At 36.1% G+C, this 25,751-nt stretch overlaps 1 protein-coding gene and 1 non-coding gene across 15 annotated transcripts in view; one reads left to right on the top strand and one right to left on the bottom strand.

The window, feature by feature from the left end:
- Tenm3 (teneurin transmembrane protein 3) overlaps positions 1-25,751 on the top strand; it is a 2,500,614-nt gene that overhangs the window by 1,751,842 nt on the left and 723,021 nt on the right. The gene's annotated exons all lie outside the window — the stretch shown is intronic.
- On the bottom strand, positions 14,642-14,775 carry LOC124075587 (small nucleolar RNA SNORA68). Its single transcript, XR_006846112.1, has one exon. It is a non-coding gene; the product is annotated as a small nucleolar RNA SNORA68 (small nucleolar RNA).

The following is a 25,751-nucleotide window of genomic DNA, read 5'->3' as shown; positions in this document are numbered from 1 at the left end:
CAATTTCTTTCATTTAAAAAATATGCACCTACTGCCACATTTTCCTCTGGTAATCTGTTTTCATAGCACTAAAAGGGAAAGATGTTGCAAGAAATAAACTCAGATTCTTTGATTTGCCAAAGCAAACAACTTTATTGTAATTTCACCTTTGTTACCTGACGGTTTGGGGTTTACAGGGTTGAAGTGGTACTGAGAAACCAGTAGATTTGGGAACTGTCTTTATTTCCTCTCTGGAAGAGGTCATTCTGTCAATTTGTACAAATGTTTGTATTTTACCACTTGGCGTGCTGGAATACTTTAATGTATGCCTTTTAATAAAGAGTAGAAGAATAGCACGACATTCACACGTGAATCAATGCCAAGTTATTCTCAGCCAGTGTGCATCAGTACGCATGTCCAGGATTGCTCAAATGTCAGCAGAAACCTATGAGTAGGTATCCATTTAAAAAAAAAAAAATTCCTTCTGCATGTTATCTGCCCACCATCCTGAACAGTATGTTATAGAAAGAGAAGGAGTGCTCACATGAAAAGATCTTGTGAACTAAGAGAAGGGATATCAATAAATAAACAAGTACAAATAAAAATTTAGACTTTATGGGATATATTTTTGAGATAGCTTTCAACTACCAGGACAATGATACTGTTTCCAGATACCCAAAGCTTACATCTCAAATGGCTACATTTGCAATCAAAGTCTTCTGTCTCAGCAACAGAAAGGTGTGATCCTTTTTATTAATATTATATCCATTTTCTTAGAAACAATAGAAATAATAATTCTTATAGTTGCTTTTTTAAAATCCAGTCTCCCTATTTAGGTCAAAGTTCATTTTACCCATGCATAAAAATTATTAAATACAGTAACTGATATAAGCAGAAGTTGTAACATTTAGAGAATTTGATTTTTTAAATGATTTTTTATTATTAATTATATGTCCTATATAATATCCTATTTCCATTTACTAGTCTATGTGCACTGGGACTGATATTTTTCACATAAAATAATATTTATTCTTTACACCTACTTAGAAAAATGTTATACAGAAATAGAGAACACCGATGAATTCAGTTTTAATATAATGAACTCTTTTCAAAAATCCCAAATCTTTGTACTCTCTAGCTGTGCTATTTTTTTTTTTTTCAAATGAAATGTTTTTAAAATGTGGTAAGATGCTCCCTTGATCTCTACTCTTTGAAAAGAGAAATCATTTTTTTAACTCTGATTTTCCTACTCATATGAGTTTTAAATTTTTACATAAGTGTGAGTCTGCTCTTCAATGATGGAATAATGCACCCCGTTGCTACGCTCACTCTTCCCACCCCCACTTCTCCCTTGGTCCCCTTTTTTTCTATGGGTCTCTTAAAGCTTCCTGGAGTCTCTTTAATCCTCCTCAGCTCTTTGCATTTTTCTCTGATCTCAGAACAGTTACACAGCACCACTTCATTCCTGACAGCCCTTGGGCCACCATCTCTCCCTTTGACTCATTCTATTGCTAATATGTTGTATTTAATATGAATGCAAGTAAATAAATGTATGCACAAAAATTATTGCAGCATTTACCATATCTGCATGTTCCTTTCACCATAAAATCTAAAGCAATTTTTAGAAAATGTGTGCCTATAACAGTGCTATCAAATAATAAGGGCAGAAATAGTATTACTTCTGTTGTATGGATTTTTTTTTTAATTTTCAGCAAGAATGAAAAAAAATGGTTGTTTTTCCTCTCTAGACTTTTCATAAGTTGTCCTACTCTGCTTTGAATCATGCATTATTATTTACTCATATTATGTGTACGTTTCATTTCTTTGTGTGTTTGGGGAAAAAAAGCCCTTTTGCAAAGGAGTATAAACCGTATATTATATGCCCATTAACCTAAAGCCAAAAGTGGCAGAGTAGCATGTTCTAAAGCAAAGTAATCTCTAGTAAATTATGGACTAACAATATTTGGAATAGCTATGACATTAACACACTGAGGCATGCATTTTACAAGAAATGCCAAATTCACATAGGTTTTTATGGCTTGCTTTTTGACTAAAAAGAGCTGTGTGTATGTATGTGTGTGTGTGTGTTTCTTTGAATGAAAGAAATGAATCTAACTATGAACATATACGTTGCTATATGAAAGTAAAAATAATTCGCCTGAGAGATAAGGGAGAAATCTTAGAACAGAGAAGCAGAATTATACTGGGAAGGAGAGACTACTATACAATGGCTGCACTGGCCAATAGTGTCCGCTGCTAATGAGAAGCCATGAGATACAATATTTAAGAGAAGAGAAAAAGGAAGTACTCCTTCACTCTTCCCTGTCCTGGCTCTTCACCTGAATTGCAGCTCATCTCCCTCAGAAGGGTGGTGATACCAGAGTACAGAAAGTCTATACTCTAGCACTTTGAAAAATTCCATGATAGTAAAAGAATTTATATAATTGCATGATTTTATACTTTTCTTAAAAGAAAAGTATCAAACACATTTTTAAATTTCATGCCCCCCAGAACATCACATACCCCCTGGAAGCATTCCAAGCTTTTATTGTAACAAATCGGCTGGTTCCCACAGAGAAAAAACAATAGACTGATGTAAGCATCTGAGGACACCATGTACTTTTTATCTGCAAGAAGCTGAGACTGCTTGACTGATATCATTAATCATCACTAGGTAAAATAATCCTCATCTCTGAAATAGGTAGAGATTATTCTCTTAGTTTTATGAATCAGGGGAATGGATCATAGTTTTAAAGGCTCACCAAAAACCCATTCTCAGGGCTGGGTGTGGCTCGGTGGTACAGCACTTGCCTAGCATGTTTGAGGCACTGGGTTTGATTCTCAACATCTCCTAAAAAATAAACAAATAAAATAAAATAAAGGTATTGTGTCCATCTATAACTAAAAAATATATATAATTTTTGAAAAAAACTATTCTCAGAGCCAGCAAAGATTCTCATATCTAAGTCCTAAATCTATGCACCACCCACTGTTGCTTTAATTTCTGCATAAGCAGAACAATGAGAGTCAACCTCACTTTGGATAATAGGTGTGTCCCAGAAAAATGCTTGCAAATTGAATTTTTGTCAGGCAAATTTGCATTCTAAAAAAAAATGAGCAATGCAAAGAAACCAACTGATGTATTTTTTCATAACATAAACAATCCTTTTACAATGTGAACAACACTCCATCATTTGTCTATTTTACAACTTTAGAGTATGATCTAATGGGTTTTTTATTTTTTTTAAGTAAGTGCAGCCTTTCATTCAATACTTTCCCCATGGCTCTTCTTGGCAAGGTCTTCTCTCCTCTTTCTCCAACTGCTCTAATGATTTGCACACTTTTCTTTCATCTTCTGTACATTTTTCACATGCCTCACTCACAAACTGAGCCAATAGTTCTGGCTCCACCCAAATACTTGACAAGACCCACTAGCAAAACCAAGATGCACAGATCGGACAGACTACACATTCACAATATTTTATTAGGACTAGCTGGCAGAAAGACTGTTGATTACAATTTCTTTTAACTAAAGCACTTTTCAGAGTGGTTCTTTTACAGATTTTCCATCTTCCTAATCTCTGCCACCCTCTTATTTCCACTTGTTTTTGCTCCAACCAAATGAAAACAACAGATTTCCCTCACTCTTCCTCTCCTGTGCTTCAAGGGTGTTCATTTCAGCTCATTTCTCCTTCTTTTTTTCATGAAGAATGGATGTTCCCACTGTTTTCTGGGGGCAACTTTGTATCTTTGCAAGAAGCTGAGACTGCTTGACTGATGTCATTAATATCTTAATTTTTATTATGTTTTCAAAATAGCTAATAACCTTTTCCAAATCCACTGAGTTTTATCCTTAGTATCAGTCTCCATGTTAGTCAATTTTGTGACACCATGACAAAATACGTGAAATAAAAATTTAGAAGAGGAAAAATTTATATGGATTCATGGTTTTAGTCCATGTTCAGCTGGCTCCATTGCTTTGGGTCTGAGACAAGCTAGAACACCAGGGTGGAAAGATGTAGTAGACCATGAGTGTTCAGCTCATGTCAACTGGGGAGCAGGGACAAAGTGGGTACTGAGGAGGAGAAGAACTACCTTTCTAGGGCATGCCCCTAGTGATTTACTTCCACCAACTAGGTCCCACCACCTACAGTTTCTACTGCCTCCCTAGAATGCCATCAGCTATGAATTTCATCCATTGATGAGGTCAGAGCTGGGTCTGGTAACTTCCCAAGAGACCCACCTCTGAATACACAGCTACACTAGGGACCAATCCTTTAACACATGAGACTTTGGTGGACATTTCAGATCCAAATCATGACAACCTCCATGACCCCTCTTCAATAGTTTTCTAAACATTCACTGTTCCAACATAGACTATTGTGGGATGTTTGGTTTCCACTGTCTCCAAACATGTGCTCTCGCCCTCCTTCACAATGCACTCTCACTTCTCTTTATCATCTACGTGTAAATTCTCAAGATCTTGGTTTTATTCTCTTTTCCTCTGTATGCCTTCTTACATATCCTACCTAGGGCTACAAAAATCCCATAAGATTAATAATGTACGTAGGAAACTATGTGCAGTCATTAAATTGTGATATAAATATACATCAATAGACACAGAGGGGTGCTATTTGCATAGCATTTAATGGAAAAATAGAATAAATGCTACAAAGAAATTTGCCAAAATATGAATAACATTTATGGAGCACTCATGGAATAGGTATATTTTAATTTTTTCCTAACTTTTTACAGTGTCCATAACCCCTAAATTTATATCTGCAATTATATTTTTCTGGGAGACTGAACAGAATATAAAAACCAACCCACCCAAAAGAAAACTCATCAAATTGTACCTGAACCTGGTTCCCCTCTAGTGTTTCCTGTTTTACCATTGACTTCAATCTACCTTTTTATTGTTTCCTGTTTTGCCCTCAGTCTGCTTTTCCAGCCATTTCTACATGTATGCTCTGACCAAGATCATAGAGTTAGGAAGTGGCAAATCGAGAATTTGAATCAAGGCTGTCGGACTCCAAATGTCTTGCTCATACCATGGTCCGCTGGCAATCAGGAAACGTGAACAAAGCTTCCTTTGCAATTGTGTGAGGGAATCCAACAAGATGAAAAACCAACGGAGGCCCTAAGAGAGGGATAAAAGGCTGCTCCCCCTCTTCATCCTACACTACACCTGACTGTAGTGCTAAACAATCTTTTTCTCAGTTTGATACAGATTCAAAGGAATTGTGCTTCCCAGTTTCTCTGGTTGACAATCCTTTTACACAGCCTTGACCATTATTCACTTGATCCACGTGGCCACAGGTTACAACTGAAACGTGAATAACTAGAAACCGGCTCTCTCTAAATATGCACGTGGTGCTGTCCTTCAGCTTGCCATTTAAGATGCAGAACTCCAGCAGAATCGCTTTTGGGTTTAGTTATTTTTCTAAATTTCTGTCAGACAACAGCACAAGGAAAATGTCACAGCTGAAGTACACATTTCCAGTTCCATTTAACGTAACAGTGCTTAGAAGATATATATATATATATATATATGTATATATATATATATATATATATATATATATATATATATATATATATATATGATAGGCATACACACACACACACACACATACACACATAGCAGGAAGTGACAATATTCAAGCAGACTAACCAAGGGCAGAAGAAGGGCATGAACCCCTTTGTGTAAGGCACTGATAAACAAGCATGGGAAGGAACCTAGACATATCATTGGTAGGAAGTAGAGAATACTAAGCTGAAGAAAGTGGGGGGGGCAAGGAGAAATGGAAACATGGGTAGCTTAGTAATTAAATGGGGTAGGGGGTTAAACAAGGAAATGGATTTAAAAAAAAAAAGAGAGTCAAAAGAAATTAAAACTCCCAGCCCAATTTCCAAAAGAAATAGGATCTCTCCCTAGCTCCTTGTCCTCGTGCCCTGGTATCTCTGCAGCCTACCTATCTCATTTCATCTAACTCCTTCCTTCACTATCGTATCTTTTTACTTCTTGAACTTCCTGATGTTCTCTAATTCCTTTCACTGTATTTTATTTTGCCTGTATCCTATTTCCTGCTGTGCCATCATTATCACAGCCCAGTTCTCTCCACATAATATATCATTTTAAATCAGTCTCCTCTGATCATCATTCTCTCCTAGCAACACCTTACCTATCGCTTTTGCTAATCCTCTGCTAAGTTGCTGTTCGCCCATTTGAGGTTTCAGTTCACCAGCTGCACCTTCTGCTTCTTCTGCCCTTGACTAATGCAGTCTGTAAAAACTATTTTTTTTTACTCTTAAAGCCAAGAACAGTACTGTTGCTGCCACTTCTCTTGTTGAATAGAAGAAAAAGAAGAAGATGATGGTGGTGGTGGAATTATTATCCAACATTAATTGAATGCAATGATGTACCAGATACTGTTCTACATATTTTACATGGAAATTATCCACTTAAACCTCACAGTCTCCTTCCAACATGGTGCCATAATTGTTCCCAGTTTACAAAAGAATAAAGTGACATATAGATATACTAAGTGACTTGCCCAAAGCCATGTGACTGCTCTTGTTGCTAAGACTATAATGATTTATTTGATACCCAGTAGAAGCCTGCTTTTATTTCCGCACAGTGTCCTTTCTTGGGGAAACTGTGAACAAGTTTATCTGTAGTGAATTGAAGTGCCAGACATACCTCTCTCAGCCAAAACCAGATCAGTACCCTAAAACTATGCACATCAAGAGTTTCCTAATTTGAGGCTGTTTCCTGCCCATTTGTCCCTGTAGTAGTTAACACATCTTTTTTTACCCTCTTTTTTTTTTTTTTTTTTTTTTGAGATTCTTAATTCTATTGCATCGATCCTGAACTTAAGACCCTCAAATATCATGCTGGTGTTCATTGACTTAGTGAATATTTACCAAGGGCCAGTCATTGTGCTGACTCCATTGGACAGGACGGGCAAAGCTCCCTCAAGGAGATCAGAGTGAAGCAGACCAGGGCAGCCATGATGAGAGCACTGTGTAACGAAGGACAATTTCCAGGAAAAGGCAAGCACCCAGAAACCCACAGAGACAGGACACTGGATGGAGATGGTGCAGCTCTCTGTCCTAGGAATGAAGAAGGGTAGAAGCAGATGGGGACAGTGTTTACATGGGAGCTGTGTCTGTATTTGGAGAATCTGGCTTTAGGGCTGTAAAAAGACTCACTCCTAGGCATGGAGTGATGTAGCAAGAAGGAGAAAGTACCTATCAGCAAGTGTGAACTGGATAAAAACTGGTTCACAAGTCATTAAAAAAAAAAAAAACTTTAGAAATTTTGTTTAGCATATCTGTAAAGCCACTTTCACAGTTTTCAAAAAACTAATTCTAAAAGCTCAGTTCACTTCCATCTTGGTTTAATCAGGTTTATTTTCTTTTAATTATTCCTAAGTTTTATGGTATTGTTGATATAGAAAGATTAATGTGAGGCCAAACCGGCTGTCTATGCACATAAAACGAAAGAACTACACTGTAATCAATCAGTTTACATTAGCTATTCTGATTATTAGTGATTACCAATCTGCTTTCATGCAACTATTGGTATTAACTCACCAGAATGTTCTGAATGCATAGATCTAACCCATCACAAAGACCTGCTTTGTGATGTTTGATTTGAAAATTCAACAGCTAAGTGACTAGAAACACTGAGGAGTAGATTGGTCTTAATTAGATATAATTTGATATGTAGATAAATATTTTCAGAAGAGACATGGTAATCTTACTAGTTTCAGATAGAGTGCTAAAAACCAGGCTGAGTGTTCTGTAGGAGGAGTCTTGCTTTATTGAACCTATAAAAATAATTTATTATCAATTATCAATATTTTCAAAGTCTAATCAAGGATAACGCTGCTTATTGCACATGCAAATATCTCTTTTAGTATGCAATGTATAGAGCTAGACAGCTACAAAGGGTGGTTCTTTCTGGCTTATATTTTTCCTCTATAAAATGCATATTCTATTAAAGTATGCTGTTGAAGCTTAATCCAGCCTAATCACACATAATAATTAATAAAAAAATTTAAGTATTCTTGTCAATATAGTTATTAAACAATTGGAAAAAGAAAAACATCACTAGCAATTCCTATTCATCTGAAGCAAGCAAGCTGAGAGTGACCATGAATAGATGGCCAGCATTCAGCTAAGGACACAATTCTTAGAACCTGTGCCTCATTCCAAGTTGTCCTGGCTTCAGTTATTTTTTAATTCCTTGCATAGCAATCCGGTATCTTCAATCTGATTGAATAAACAAATACCATATTCCAGTCATCAGATTTACAGAAAAAAAACTAAAGCTGTATGACTTTGTACCTGAAAAAAAAAAAATTACTATCCTAAAGCCCAGCTACCAAACCTACGGGAGTGATGTAGAGCAACTCTAAATCCACAGGGGAGAATTGTGTGTAAAATCCCACTTAACTGGTTTTTCCCTTTGGGTTAATGTTGTATAGTAATAAGCAGCAGGCAAGGAGGTTTTATCGATAGATTGCTGCTGCTAACAGGAGCCGACCAACTGCCTCCTCCCTGATGATTACAACCAAAGGAACCTGAAAAATGACAAACAAATAATAATAAATAAACATTGATTATTGAACCACAGCATTCGCCTTAGAGAGCCAAGCAGACAATGTGAAAGAAACAAACAAACAAAAAAAGCAAAATATCTCTATCATTGAATGGCACTATTGACAGGAAACAGGCTCACAAAATGCTTTTAAGAGATGCAGGCAGATAACAAAGCAGCATAAAGTAGATTATTTTGTATGGTAAAAATGCTTTATGAATAAAATAAACTAGAAAATATTCAGCAAATAGTTAACAATATTTTGTTATCTCTGGGAAAGGATTCCATGCGTATGAGGCAGGCTTTTCTGTATTTTCTAAAAAGGCAGCATTAATCACGAATTCTTTACATAAATAGGAGATAATCTTAAAACAAAAGCACATACAAATTAAATGAAGTATTTGACCAAAAAAAAATTGTCTCATGTAAGAAGAGAACATATGCTCCTCTAAAGTTGAATTTCTTATTAATGAAAATATTGTTTCTTTCCAACCTTTCGTTTTGAACTGATGAATCGCCTCCCCTCCTAGCAGATAGGAGCAAAAATTGATGGAGCCCGTTTTGTGCTTTTGGCTTTCATATGAGTCGGCCTTGCTTGCCTTTTCCATTTCAGTGATCATGGTGGCCAGAGCAGTGGAAATAAGTTATGTAAAAGGTTTCTGCCTCGTTGTTGTTTTAATTAATCTGGGTCCCTGAATGACACACAGACTTAATCGGGTGGTATGGAACCTGTCGCTGTTAAGTAATTGGTTTGAACCCAAAGGCAGGTTGTGATCAAAAGTTGTCACTGTCCAATGGATACTCATTGGCCCATGTGAAATGGGTTGGTGGTCTCAGTCTAATTCCTTGTGGACCAGTGTCAGTCTCATGAAAAGCATTACCTAAAGTAGCCCTAATTGGTTGACATTCTCAGCATGAAAGAGTGAATAAAGAGATTGAAATATAAAATAGCCTTCAAACTTTGGCTAAAGATGGATACACACGATGCAGCATTGAATGGGGTTACTCCTGTTGTCAGTCATGACACTGTCATGGAAAGACAAGAGTCCATTACCAGAGATTTTTAAACCAATTCCTATGTTCATAAACAGTGCAAGCTAAACCTAAGGAAACTGAAACTTTTGTAGACCTCTAAAATCCTTTGACTTACCCCTCACAATCCTGCTTTTTACTCAGATATCTCTAGGGAAATTTGAGCAAAAATATTTTACCAAAAGGCAACAGGCTGAAACTGACTCTGCTAAACCTTTAAAAAATTCTCAAATGGAGATCTAGCTTCATTATTACCAAACAGTGTGTGTTCATCACTTTAATTATAGGAAAAATCGATAGGGCATATAAAAGTACGTGGCATATTTTACCTGACATTTGTGCTTGTTCGCTTTATTAAGCATGCCTTTCTGAGCAGAAATAACAGGCTAGAATTTACCAAAAGGCACAGCCTAAGAGAGCAAAGATTTTCTCTTGCACTCAATTTATCTCCTATATGATGTCTTTACCATTTCAAATAACATGTTTTTAGTAAACTAACATGAAAACAAATTAAAAAGGCAATAATGGATGCATTTTCCCATTAGTGCAACCAGGCAGATTACTAATTCACAAATATTGAAACTAGCACTGATGGAGATGAATGAATTTCTCATCATTTAATAATGTAAATCACACAAACAGCAGAGACGTCCAGTAACTCGTGGCACTAGAAGAACGCCAACAGATAGATGCAATGTTGATAGAGCTTTTTATCTTGTTGATTTATTCAGCATCTTTTCTGCCTTTTACAATAGTTATTCTTTACTGAATTATCTCTTAACCTTTTATGAGTTTTAAATATATACTTTCTTCTAAAGAAGACAGGTGCCTGGAATTATGGTAGCCAAATTTTGCAAGTTAATAATTTTATTTTTTTATAAAGTGTATTTTGATCGGCAACACATTGGGGAGACAACAGCTGTTTTAGATGTGTAATAAACATGACTAGAAGCATTTTTCAAAAACTATTGTACAAAAAAAGCTGGCAACATCACTTTATCACATAAAAAATGGGGGAAACGCAAACCTATTTTCAAAGAAAAAAATATCCAATGGATATCCTTATATCTAGAACTTATTGTCAGATAAAATGTACTACTTAAGACATAGTTTAAATGGCTCTATAATTCCAAACTTCTACCATGAAGCTTCATTAAAGTATATAAATTAGTACTACTGTCAGAGATGGCATTAAGTATTCAATAAGAGTAGACTTAATGCAATTAATAGCAATTAAAATTATACTTTTATGATGTCAGCCACCAGCATTGTAAAGACATAATTGCCTGTAAGGACTTTTGTACCATATTTATCCTCTAAAACTGTCCAATTTATATGAAAAATGCCAAAAACATATCCCATATGGGTACCATTATCTTCTCGGATTTTTAGAAGTAATCTGTCTTATCCAGCATGTGCACATTAGGCTAATTTGCTTTAATTAGTTTTTTTCTCATTTTGTTAATAGGCATGTTGATGTTAAGTTTTTATTTCGGAGGTACAGATGCTAACTTCACTCATTATGTCCCTATTAAGGGGTCAGTATACTTTGTGATAAGCTGGACTTATCCACTTATAGCATCACTCTCCAAAATATCATATGTTATAGTGTATCGAATATTAAAAACTATATTGCTGTTATAGTAATAGTGAGCAACTTGAATTCTAGCTAATTAATTACTAGTTGAATATGAAAGAACAGTTTCACTGTTTCTGCTGTGGCAAGGCACTTCTGTATGGACATAATAAATTAGATAAACTAATGAACTGATTTCAGAAACATAGTCATTTGTGACTCCTCAAAGCATTCATAAGAATTGCCATGAATGCATTCCCGGGTTTTGCATTTTAAGCCAGGAGGCATCCAAAATAAGAAACTCTTTTATTTCCTGGATTCAATCATAGTCCATACCTCAAACCTCAAAGACATTTCATAAAAGTTAATATATTAAAATAATTCTATTAATTATTATTGGTTATCTCATCTGTAAAATTTTCTAATGCCAAACTGCTATAAAGAAAAATAATTATGTATATGCAAAGAGCAAAACATATAATTAAAATTTTTCCCTATTAGTTTTCTGAGGACAGAAATTTTTTATGCAAGAATTTTAAAGGTTGAACAGAGTCCTCTGATGAAACTTAGAAGACTTAGGGAAGATATTAAGGGTGGGTATATTTTTCCTTCACTGGATGTTTAGCTCCAGATTTATATATATGCCTTTATATCTGAAAGACATTTCTTGTATTCATATACTTATTTTTCTCAGTTTATTTTAAATGTTTTTCTCTATTTGTGTTCTCATCAAGAAACCAACGATAAAAACTATATAATCTTACAACATTGCAATAAAGTCATAGGATTGATTTAAAATCTGAAAACCTTATATGCTTTGAAATGCAATGTTTTACAACTAGCAATAAAACAATTATCAAGTTAATTCAGGTCAGTATCTTTTAGGAAATTGCACAAAAGTCCCAAGTGAGTGGTAGCAGGGGTAGTTAAGGAAGTAAGAGTTAAATCATTCAGATGTCTTCAAATAGGAGAGACGATATAGTTTAAATACATAATTATTTTAGGGAAGTCATGTTATATATTTATTATTTTATTTCCAACATAGAAATATATCTGTCCGTTAAAAGGCATACTCTCTCCATAGTATTCAAAAGAGTTGAGTAGCTCGTTGAAACACTGTTGTTTTGCTTTGTTGTGCTTTGGGTTTTAGTAAGCTCAATTTGTACCCTATAAGGCTTGAATTGTTTTCTTCAGGCAGCCAATAGTTGTATTGATAGGACCCATAAATTGACCATTTTCGTGTAACTAAGTGAAATAATTAAGAAATCAAAATTGAAAGAAGTAAAAACTCAATTGCATAATTCATCCTTTTTAACTATTAGTCTCCAAGATTAAAGCAGCTTTCACAAGCAAGAATGTTTAGCTAATGAAAAAACAGACTAAATAACAGAAAGTAGAATAAATTAGGATGTAATAGTCCTTCACAGCCTATCATGTAAGCTTTTCAGATACAATTTGAATGTAACAAGTTCTTCTCTATTCCTTTGTCTCAGTTGTATTATAAAACATAGTGATTACTATGCCCTGGAATTGAATTACTTTTGTTTACATTTAGTTTCTTATTTCTAAGAAAAACACAAGGAATTACACGTCAGCCTTTGTCCCATTTCTACAGTTAACATACACTCTTAAGTCAATTGTTCAATAACAATAGAACGAGTGCTGGAAAGAGAGAATGTGGGAAAATGTATCCGTGAAAGCAACTTGGTGACAAAAATTGAAGCACAATATTTTGCAAATTGGAATTATCAATATTTGCAAATTGGAATCTGTGTGTATTCTAAAAAGCATTTATATGGAAGATGGCTGTTTAGGTATATGATTTTCCATTGAATTACTATAAACAATTATCCTAAGCTTAACCAAAAATGTAATCGAACTCTGAAACAATAATCTGTGTTTGTGTGTGGAGAAAGTGGGTGTACTCTTTTTTGTTCTCTTTTCTTGAGCACTTGCTATAGATTAATTAGTCTTTGTGTTCAGTATTTATACCCATTTACAATCCGATGGGATAAATGTCACAGTTATGTCTGCTTTATAGATAACAAAATAGTTATGTATTTTGAGATTCAAAATTGGGTCATTTATTTATTTTCTCAGACTTATAGGCATTTGCTGCCATCTCTTCTCATGGGTTCCAGATGTTCTCTCAGTGAACTAAGATTTGGTTCCCACCATGACATCTCACTTAGGCTGCCTTTGCTCTCTTGAAGAGCCCCAGACCCTAAAATGGACTCTCATCTTCCTCACGCAAGTACAATAACCGAGAGCAGCTGGTCGAATCTGGGGATCAAGAGGAAAGCCTTGTGTTAGTAGTTATGGTTGCTATTGATTGTGCATCTACAGTATTCCAGGGAAACCAGGGACACTATGGTAAAAACAGAATTTCTGCCTTGAAACTTACCTTTTCCCATGGTTAGAAAGACAAGCATAAAAACAAATAAGACAATTTTCAGAATACTGACAGTGCTCGGAAAATAAAAGGATGACGTGAACAGTGGGCACAGGGAGAGCAGTAGGAGAAGCAATCAGCTTTGGCAAGTAGAGTTAGGGAAAACTTCCCAAGCAGATAGAGGGCTTTTGACCTGAGATGGAATGATGGAGAACCATTCCAAGACCTGGAAGGAGCAGTGTAAAAGCTGAAAACATCCAGCACACAGACTCTGGGAAGCCAGAGTCTAGCAATTTAAGAAGGAAGGAAAGAAGGGAGGGAGGGAGGGAGGGAGGGAGGGAAAGAAAGAAATCCAGGAGAGTGAAAGAGAAGAAGTGGAGGAAACCAAGTCGAGGAAGCAGCAGTTGTGGAGCATTCTTAGGGAAGAGGTGCAGACTTGACCAGATTCAGTGTTTCCCCATCATTCTGTCTGCTGAGTGGAGAATGTATCACAGAGCATGGCTCAGAAAGGCATGAAAAAGTGAAGCTGAGAAACAACTCTGACTTGCTTCAAGGTATTCTAGCAGCACGTATGTGCTTGGGTGTATTTTGAAGAATAAAGAGAAATCAATGGGACTTAATGCACTGGACATGAGATCAAGGGTAATGTTTGTGGTATGAGGAACTGGGTTTGGGGTGGTGGTATTAACTAGGAAGAAGATTCTCTCTGGGAAGTGGCTGTTTGGACTGGCTCTTGAAGAGTGAATTATGATAGGGTAACACACAATCTGTAGATGACTGGTAGTCCACCAACTTGTTTTGGTAACCAGAGAAGTTTTGATACAAAGAAGTCGTCACTGCATGGAATTCTAGCCATTGCAGTAGTGAAGTAAAAACTATAGGGTAGGCTATAGGGTTGGGTTTTATATAGATTTTGGAGAGAATGATGTTAGAGATGTCATGATTACTATGTGCATCAACCCTACCTACTTTTCAGATTTTTCACTGAATCTACTTCAAACATCATGAATTGTCTAATGTCTGTAGTTGATTTTGTTTTTTGTTTTTTTGTTTTTGTTTTTGTTTTTCACAAATTCACTTTGAGGGGCAAAACTATAGCCTCCCAAAAGTGACAAGATCCACTTGCTGTATGCAGCTCTGTTTAAACCGCTGCTACAAGAAACAGCAATTCTTAGGTTGAAATACAAGTCTAGTTAATTACTGAATAGCTGACCTTTATTGGTGTCTAGGAAAGCAAAGGTGACAATGGCCATTTCATATTGGTGGGTTATTTTTACAAACCAGTCTGAGGCTGGCTATGCACATGCGATGCCTTTCAATGGAGAAGTAAGCACAGACCACCTAAACAGGTAAGAGGATATATGTGTACATGTGCTTGTTTGGTGGTTCTAAAGAGCTGTCAAGAGGAGGGTTCATATGTAATATCATGAGATCATTCTTGGCCTGATATTCTCCCAGTGGGGATACAGATGCCAAGGACTCTCTCTCTTAAAGAGATATTCCATTTCTTGAAAGGCTCTATCAAAACACCATGCAGGAGAGAAATAGTACTGATGCATGTTTGCCAAAAGCATGATGGCAAAGGGTAAGATCAGTGACTGACTGATGAAGTGTCTCACTGAGATAATTCACAGCCTGAGGACTCATTGCTGGGTACTTTAGTACTGACCCTGGTGGAATGTGACATAATGTGTCATTGGCTATGTATTCCCCAGTTTGCTTATCTACAAAATGAAGACAGTAATGCTCACCTACTCCATAGGAGTCTAATTGTAAGACTAATTCTTTAAAAGAACTGAGTTATTTTCAAGCACACGCACACACACACACAAAAAAAGCTACTTTTATTGCTGCAAGAACAGGACTTGTAAACTTGTTTAAACAATTATATTAATTTACTCTACTTAGTCTTAATTGAAAAGTTATGTATGGTTTCACAATCTCATCAGGGCCAGAAGATTCTTATTGATTCTTATAGTTAAAGGAATGATAGGCAAAATAAAAGACAACTGGTTTCTATGACCGTTCTTTATGCAGTATTGCTCTTTGCCACTAAAATTCTTTTGATCACTGAAGAGCTGTGCGATATATAATGAGTTTCTATTCTCATGAACACCTGATGAGAATCATTGTCACTTCCAAATTTATGGCCCTTTTTAAAATCATGCACAGAATGCAAAAGTTTTTATTAGCTGATGATTGCCTACTGACCCATGTGTTAATTGAGAGTGATTGTGCTCCTCTGGTAATGACTTTCCCAACCAAAAAGGGATCATGCTCACAGTAGTATTTAGATGAACATCATCTGCAGAGGCCAATGTCGAAGAAAATGAAAGAATAATGAACAAGAAGCTCAAAAGGCTGAGCAATTAGGCTTTGTTCTCTCCTGTCCCTAAATCCATCATGGATTCCAAGCTGTCTTACAAAGAGAAAAATGGTTTCCCTAGACTCTAACCAGGAATCAAGACCAAACAGAACCTAAATAGCTGAACTGGATAACCTCTCTCCAATTTATGGTGTGTAATTAACTGCCTACCTCCCTAATAAGTAATTCCTCAATTGCCCAGTTTCTGGGAGACTACTTAAGCCAGACCTGTCAACACAATCCCACCCCGGATGTTGAGATCAATTCCCCCATATGACCTCCCCAGAATAGCTCAGAATTCGCCAGGCACTCAATCATCATTAACCACTCGGGTTCGAACTGCTGCCCTGGCTCCAAGAACCCTGTTTGTCTTCTTTACTGTGAAATGGCTGCAGCCCTCCAGAGGTATCTTGATGCAGCCTAACTACTACTTCGGATGTAGACTTTTTATCAGGCTGCTCTGCTTAGATCTACCTCTGTGAGTTTGGGCAAGATAATAAACTCCTTTGAACTTCAGTGGTTCCTCCCCCTCCCCCAATGTAAAATGGTCATAATAAAACATCATTCACCTCTGGAAGGATTTGAAACATTACACATAAAGCAGCTAGCAGAGCAATTTGGCTCATGGTTAAGTGCTAGTTGCTCTTCCAGTTTCTATGGACATGGTTTTGATTTCCTGAGTCCTTCCCTTTAATCCCAGATTTTGAGCCCTATAACAATTGCCAGATTTTCCTGGCACCAACAATCTTGTCTCTCCTCCTCCTGTTACAGGATATGCTGGATTTCATTTACCATTTCATATTTCTCTTCTACAATAAAGAGACTTTGTGAACTTGGGGGTGAGCTTGAAAAGAAAAAAAAATCAAGACTCAAAGACTAGATGGGTGCTCCTAGGTGTGTCAAGTTATCCTAGAGTGTCCAAGACGTAGACAAAGCAAAGTAACACAGCAGGCAAGTTCCAGGATCATCCTGAAGAAGTGTCTGTCGTGATTAATCTGCACCCTCCATTTCTTAGACATTTCAGAAGAACCTGCTTCACCATTGACTTTTAGGTGACTGACTGTGGATGAGAAAGAATGTTACACATATACAAAACTTGTGAAGCAAGTACTTCTCCAGAACAGAGTTAGCATGGTAACATTCCTGCAGTAATCAAAGTTTGTCTTATTCATATGTCAAAGTAAATATGTAGCAGGAAAGATACCAAATATTATACCATACATCAACAGTCAAATAAAACTTCCGGAATTCTTTAGTAGTAAAAGAGATACAATCTTCTTCAAAATTACAAGTCCAGATCAGAAAAAAAGTTAAATGGATGTTTTACTATTATGGAAATGGTAATGGTAACAGAACAATTCTTTGCTCAAGACAGGATCGAAGGAAGAATTCATTTTCCACCTTAAATTGGCTCCCCCAATTTTGATATAAATTCATTGTAGAAAACAGCAGCAGTTCATTAACTCCTGGCAACTTTATGCTTATTAAGTATTTAATGAGTTTAACCTTTATGTTAAATATAAAATAATAATACCTTCCAAACCTGCACAAACTTCAGGAATTTTAATTTGGTCAAAATTTAGTCTGTGTTCTAGCTTTGGATCGTCAACCTCCCATCAACTGGTTTTATGGTGTCTCTTGCACTGCAGTCCATTAGATGGGATTATTTCATTTCCAAAGACTGTTTTTACATGGGCTATGTAGCTGTTCAGTGAAATATAATCCAACTCAGTCCCTTCTGCATCCAATAAAATCGTCAGTCTGTGTTGGGGGAGCAATCATTGAAATGATGAAATAGCAGTAGTGCTGAAAATAAGCAATGGAAAATTCTGCAAAAGCTAAAATTATACCACAGGGACCTCCTTGATCACCATAGCCCTTCTCTGGCGGAGAAGTGGTTCTCCCTGAGAATTGAGAACCTGTCCTTTGAAAGGAAACCATTCTTGGGCGGTCAAATCGCCTTCCAGGGGAGCACTCTCTGTGACTCTTTCCAGTATTTATAAGTTGGTGTCCACTTAGCCCTTTCATGATCTCCAGGATTTTCTCTTGCTTTGAGGTGATAGGCAATCAGAGATATTTGGTTCAATGGATGAATTGTCATGAACATGGGGCACACACATGGTCACAGGTCACCCTTAAAATCTTTTAATCAGTACAAGAATAGGTATTAGAATAAATACAGAAAAACAATATATTTTAAAAGTCTAAAATATACCTTGCTTCATCTAAGAAAATGGGTGTCTACGGCCAGTCTGGGAGGAGTGGAAGGTTATTGTTTGCTGAATTAGAAAAAAGGCGTAACAGAAAAATCAGTGATAAATTCGACTTTGTTCAAGCTCTCTGTTAAACCCAAAAGACCATTATCTTGAGTTGATTAGGGAGAACAGCTTGAAGGGTTACTGACTATATAATAAGGGAGCCTAAAATAATAATTTTGAACATGAAAGTTGAAAACAAGAAAAATACCAGGAATGTTTTGAAGAATTAAATCAAAGTGGGCTGAGGGCTGACCAAACCTGAAGAAAGCACTTTTCTTTTTCAAAAAATAAAAAATAAATCATGCAATATAGAACAAACCATAAAAATCTTATTTGTTCTAAAGCTTCAGATCTACCACCACCACCACCCACCAGGGTGGTGGATGTTTAAACCCCTGTCTAAAATGTCTCACTTTTATCCTGTTACATAACCTGCTCTTGGTCACCAGTTTAGCATTCGGTAGTTCAAATGTAAAATATTTTCCCTAGCTTAATGGGTCTTGGTTTTTAAATATAAAAAGAAAAGAAAAACTATAAAATTGGCTATACCTCCAAGAAAGAAAATAACACAGCAAGTATGGGTGGTCTTCTGAAACTACCATTTGTCTTGGCATAAAAAGAAGTGCTCTCTGTTCCCTACTTCTTTCTTCACAAGTATAGAAGTTGAATGTGAATGAATTTCTCTGAGCTTCAGTTTCTCTGTCTATTAAATGGAGCCTGACTCAGCTTCAATGTGGTATATCACACTGAGTTCCTGTTCAGTCACTAACCAAACAAGATAGAAAACCAAAACTTCCTTGTGAAGGTTGTTCCCTGTAGCAGCTATAATGACACTTTCAAACCAGTATTGTACCACTTAGTAAATTATACCTTCCATACACAACTATGTTTGCTACTTGTTTATTCTGAAAAAAGAAAAAAATAAATACAATCATCATGGCAAATACCTGAGGAACTACCTTGTGCATTTAGAGAACTGAGTTGTATGTCTCTAAAGTGCATTGAGTTCCTTAAAAGAAAGTTGTCATATATTTATACTTGATAAAAGTTTAGAAAGATAAGCAACATATAAAAAGAGAAAAACAGACTTTTTAAAGACTCTTTCAGTGAATTTTATTCTATATGCAAGACTTAAAGTATTTCTAAAAGGACAAAAAAAAAAAAAAAAAAAAAAAGAAAAAGAAATTAGACCAAGCTGATTGACTCATCAATTGCAGCTATAAATTCTATAGATTACTCAGGATAGGAAGCTGCATTATATTTACAATACTATAAAATTCACATACAAATAAAGAAGCTTTCTGAAAAGGATTTAAATGCCATTAATGTTTTCCAAAATACCAATCAAACTTGTTGTCTTGCCTGTCTTTGTTTTTGACTTATCAAGGAGAAAAGTTTATCACCTTCCCTTTTATATTAGAAGAAATATATAAATGTCTCAGAAAGCAATCTCAACTCATTTATATTAGATCTCTGCTAGAAATAAACTCCTTTAAAATAGAGCAGGTCCCTCCTTCCCCCCAAGAGACAAAGCATGTTTACTTTACCTTATTTATTGGCATTTCACTAGCCACTGAAATGTAGGAAACTCCCCATGAAGCTAGACAGAGCAGGTAAAGATCAGGAGCTCAGATAATCATTGGAGATAGAAGGAGAGCAGGATTCTCCATTTAGGTAAAGTTCATAGCTTACTACCAAGGATGTCTGTCACCCCCGTGGCTTGGGAGGCTGAGGCAAGAGGATTATAAGTTCAAATCCAGCCCCAGCAATTTAGTGAGGCCCTAAGCAACTTAGCAAGACCCTGTCTCAAAATAAAAACTGAAAAATGGCTGGAGATATGGCTCTATGGTCAATGGTTAATCACCCCTGGGTTCAATCTCCAGTACTAAAAAAAAAGAAAAAAAAATCATAGCTAGCTGACAGTTATGGTCTTTGTGGCTCCTTTTTCTCTCCATCTCACTAACCTTTATATTGAATTAGATCTGGCCTCTCATTAGACTCTTCCTTTTTTTTTTTTTGCTTTTATCAGTGCATTATAATTGGGCATAATAGTTGTGTTTGTTTTGACATAATCATAAATGCATGGAATTTACTCAATTTCAGGCCCCAGTGCCCCCTCCCCTCCATACTCTCCCTAATCCCCTTCTTCTACTCTACTGATTGTTAGACTCTTCTATAAGTCTACTCTAGGAAGGGAGAACAAGGAGGCTCACTATGGTCAGGAACTCAATGTTCTTAATTGATTTTTCTGCATTGTTAATTCTGCTTTTCACTAGTAGGTAGATTCCCATGTTGGTTCCACATGACCAGGATCTTAACTTGTTATTTCAATTCTGTGATTCCAAACATATTTGTCTTCTACTCTTGAGACTTCATATCACTGATGAACTTAAAAATAACAATCTGCTACTTGGGTCTTTAAAACCTGTCATTCCTTCCCTTATTTAATGATATTCATAAAACATCAAGTTGGGACTTTCGCTGTTCTTATCTGAAGGCTATAAGCCACCAGTCCTTTCTGAGGACCCATCCTCACATCATGCACCTGAATGCTTCTGCCTTACACAACCATCACTTACCTTGACATCATGTCCTAATACTCAGACTTTATCCAAAAGCTCAAATTGGCCTTGACTCTTAACTTTGCCTTTTCTGTGTAGTGGACGATTATATTGAAGCTGACACCAATGTCAACAGACCTCAATTGACATATAACTTTGTCACTGGATCGGTAGATATATTATCTCATTCAAGTGAGATATATTGGTTATTTTTTAATTGGATGGCCACTAGTGATTTGAATAATGGGTATTTCCAGAAATATAAATAGGAGATGCACAGCATGAGGGTAAGTTAAGTACCAACTCTACCTGGGACTCAGCAGGGATTCTTGATGACTAAGTACCCACATTTACTTTCTGGTAGTTCAGCATCTCTCTAATTACAATTATATTTCATGTCCATCTTATCAGGGTTCTTGGAAGAGAACACTATATATAAATTAGTGTAAGCAGGTGGGCTACCAACATTTTCTCACAGTTTGGAATACTGTGATCTAGGCATGCAACCAGTGTTTCCTTCCAAATGACCTCAAGTTAAATAACTTGATATAAAGGCTTGGAAACAAAAGTAGACCTAATATATTATATTCCATGGATCACTAGGTTAAAATTAAATAAATATAGACACATATTAATCATTTTGACAAAATATCTTATAATTAATTGTAACAGTATATTTAAAATTGAGTAAAAGTTGGACAACATTGTAACTTTTTCCATAATGATTGGGTTATTCATTTTTCTTTGGAAGTAGACACATTACTGTTATATGCACAATTGACATCATATTGACTTTGTTTTCCTGTTATGTAGTCATTGTGCACTTGAAGTTGACAAGGGCAATTATATCTCACTAATGTTTATCAGCCACTACTTATGTCAACTGCTACAACTTTTATGAAGAAAGATTATAGGCTTACACCCTTTGATTGCAATGTACAGTCCTCTTGAAACTACATTTACTCATATAGGTCTCTGAAATATTTGGACACTATTTCCCCTTGTGTAAGTTTGATGTTCCAATAAATATTTTAAATGTATCATATGATTTTATCTGATTCACTCATGTATCTGAAAAACCAATCATCAGCTCTTCTAAAAGTTAACCTGTTTTCTTGTTCTAATTATCTTAATACCACTGGAAAACAAAATTAATTTTTGTAAGTAAAGAGATGAGAAAAATATTGGAGCTGTAACCATATTGTGGTTGGCTTATGTTAAACATATTTTAGTCTTCATTAAATGTAGCTCTTTTTAAAAGCATAATGAAGCATTGTTCTCTTTAACTTAGAATCATTGAATTAGATTTCATTCTGGAAAAGAAAACATTCACAGTATGTTTAGTAGTGCCTCTATCTACATACATATATGTATATATATATACACATATTTATTGTAAATATTTTTATAATTAATAAATAAGAAGTAGACATGTGCCTCAAAGAAATTATAAGAATATAATTGAATATAATATATATACATATTCTAATATATACACAAATTTCTGGATTCAAAAGTAAACCATTAGGGCTAGGGTTGTGGCTCAGTGGTAGAGTGCTTGCCTAGCATGTGTGAGGCACTGGGTTTGATCCTCAACAACACATAAAAATAAATAAAGGTATTGTGTTCATCTACAAAAAAAAAATTTAAAGCAAACAATTATCCACTAATGTGTAATGAAAATGCTGTGATTTAAAATAAGGTAATTAAAGTCTGACTTTTCAAGAAAAAATGGTGTTAGTATGGATTATATTTCTGAGAAAGGGTCCAATATTCAACTCTATCTGAAATACTCTCCCTCTAATTTTCTGATGACTCTAGTATAATAAATAATAATGTGCCACATATGGCACAATATTATATCATAGTTTATAAAATTCATACCTTAGCCAGGCACGTGGCACTCATCTATAATCCCAGAGAGTTGGGGGGCTGAGGCAGGAGGATCACAGGTTCAAAGCCAGCCTTAGCAACTTGGCAAGGCCCTGCACAAATTAGTGTGAACCTGTTTCTAAGTAAAATATTAAAAAGTTCTGGGGTTGTGGCTCAATAGTTAAGTGCCCCTGGGTTCAATCCCTGTTTCCAAATTAATTAATTAATTAAATTTATGCCTTCTATAATTTCTATTTTATTCATAGTGCAAGATATTAGAAAGTTAAAACAGAACAAAACATTCTAGTTCATTAAGAAAGTCCTATATGTCATATTAAGAAGTGAAGTCTTTATCACAGAGATAAAAATCCAATGAGCATGGTTAGAGATAGAAAAGTCTTAGCAGCTGCTATACAATCAGCCTCAAATACCCCTTCCCTTAGCTTCTGTGAGATTATTCTTTTTGGAGTTCCTCCAGCTTCTCCTTGGCTGAATCTTCTCCAGCTGCTTTATGGAATTATCTTTCTATATTCAATTTATATTCGTACTGTAAAATCTCACCCATGCCTGTGGTCACGATTACTACCTATATGCTCAGATGACTCTCTCATGTTTATCTTTGGCCTCTTCTTGGAAGACCAGCCCCATGTATAAAACTACACGCTTGAACCTGTCTACTTGTATTTGTCTGAAGCTCAAAGCTGAACTGATAATTTTTCCCCTAAAAATCCTGATTCTCCTCCGATTTTCTTTACCTTGCTGATGAACATCACCATCCTCAGAGTTCCACAACCTAGAAATATCCATTTGGAATCATTCTCAACCCTTCCCACTCTCCTCTCTCACTTCTCATACCCAGATCCACTGGACTTTACTTCCTATGTATTTTTTAAATCCATTCACATCTCCCTGTATCTTGCCACCACATCCAAACTCTTCTATTTCCTACCTTATTTGTTACTCAGATTTCCTAATTAGATTCTTCATATCCAATTTTTCTTCCCTCTGGTACATTATCTATGCTGTAGGAAAACATAATTTGATATTCCCATGCATACATTTCTGAATGACTTTTTATGTACTTTAGGAAAAAAGACCAAGATTATTAACATGATATAGAACATTCTGTATGATCTATCCTTGCCCACCTCACCAACTACATTTTGAGCTGTTTCCCCACTGGCTCCTACATATCAATTACTTCTGCATTTTACTTTCCAAAAATAGTCACAATACCATCTCCAAGCCCACACTCTTTCAGAACCTTGTCACTCTCCCTCAAGAGAGGGAGTCTATTTGTTTTGCCTTTGAACCTTGGAAGACTTGTGACTGCTGCAAACAATAAAGTGACATAAAGCTATATGACTTCAAGGCTGGGACATGTTAAAGAAATATGGTTTCCATTTGGCCCCTTGTTTGGGTATGTTGTGGGGAATCCCATCCAAAGAGGCTCACTCCATGAAGGGTGTTAGATAGGAACTGAGGCCCTCAGCCAACAGCCAGAATCTACTGCCAAACAAACATATGAATGATAAGGCTTCATCTTATTCTGTTTCCTAGCTTTCAAGTCCTCCCATTAAGGTCCTAGACATCATGGAGAAAAGCAATCTATCCCACTGGGTCCTGTCCAGATTCTTGACCCTTAGACTCTGTTAGCATAATAAATGGTTATTTTATACCCTACATTGTGGGGTGATTGGTGATGCAGCATTAAATAATCAAAACAACCTTCTGGCCCTTTTTAGTCTCATGCCCTTAGAAAACTGTCTCACTTTGACACTTTCCCTCATCTGCACCTCTCTGCACAAATCTTCGCTAATTTTTCTTATTCTCCAGAAATCAACTCAGATGCCACCAATATACACATGGAACATAGGAAAAATACACTTTCCCTGTTCCAGTATATTTTTCCATCCTACACTTGTGCCTTATTTCTCACCCCTCTTTATCCCCAACCCCCCTTTCTTCTCCAATGCTAATATCAACAGCTTGAGGATTTCTAGGGACAAGTGTGGAACTGGAACTGAGAGAAACTCCTCTAGGAAAAGCAGCCATGAAGCTCAGGAAGAATCTTGTTGAATCAGCATCTCTGAATGGCCAGAAAACCATTGACTGAGCCCCCCAAATCTGACCTCTATAGGTCAAATTTTGCCTAGCTACATTTTCATTCTGATGAAGAACCTAACCTTTCTCAATGACTGAAGTGTATTCGATATATAATTTTGAAAAATTTGGTATCCCAAATTTGTAAAATTGTCAGTTAATGTACTAACACACTAGGTATCCTCCTATCATTAGCCTCCTGCTCCATGAAATTAGGTGAGGTTAGCAAAGGTTTGGCTTCCATTGCTCAACCCATGGGGACATCGCTGATCCATCATGACATCCTTCCCCCAAAATCCTAAACTAGACCTCACAATCTGCACCACAGACATCTAAGCAGGCACCACCAGTCAATCAAAATGGCTCAAAAAATGAAATTTATTTTCCACTTGAGAAATAGAGGTGACACTATTTCATCCAAAAAAAGAAAATTGTTACAAAACATGTAGATTTTATGAGAGAAAAAAAAGAACTTAGAGGCAATAGCAGGGCCCCTTCTACAATTCTTTCACAGCAGCACATTAAACTAAATTAGATTTATTAAATTAGCTAATTGTCACATTGGAAGGCACAGGCAAGCTGATCCTGAGATGAGAAACAAAACAAATAGGTTGCAGTCAAGTGGATGGGGCACTGGGGAAGCATTGAGCCTCACTAAACTCTAGGAAGCCAGTTCTAATGAGGAGCACCAGGGGCAACAATCTTTGCAGAAGTCTCCAAGCTTGGCGAGCATGCCCTGGGACCAAAGACCTACCTAGAAAGGATCAACCTTCTCCAACTTACTTGCAGGGAAATCAACAAATGTTTAATTAATAGTAAAGTTTATCAAGCCAAACATGCCAATCCTAGCTACATTTGCTATAAATGCAAAGTCCAGAATCAGAAGAAATATTCTAACAAATGATCAAAACAAGATTTAGGATTTTAAAGTAAGGAACACAAAACTCCCAAGTAACCCATTTACCTACATATTTCCTTTATATAATAGATACTATTTTTAAAAAA

Source organism: Marmota monax, unplaced genomic scaffold (assembly GCF_021218885.2).
Source record: "Marmota monax isolate L192 unplaced genomic scaffold, Marmota_monax_Labrador192_F-V1.1 WCK01_AAM20220418_F8-fsc00113, whole genome shotgun sequence".
NCBI lineage: Eukaryota > Metazoa > Chordata > Mammalia > Rodentia > Sciuridae > Marmota > Marmota monax.
The sequence above is the reverse complement of the archived record's forward strand: the minus strand, read 5'-3'. Positions and strand labels throughout refer to the sequence as shown.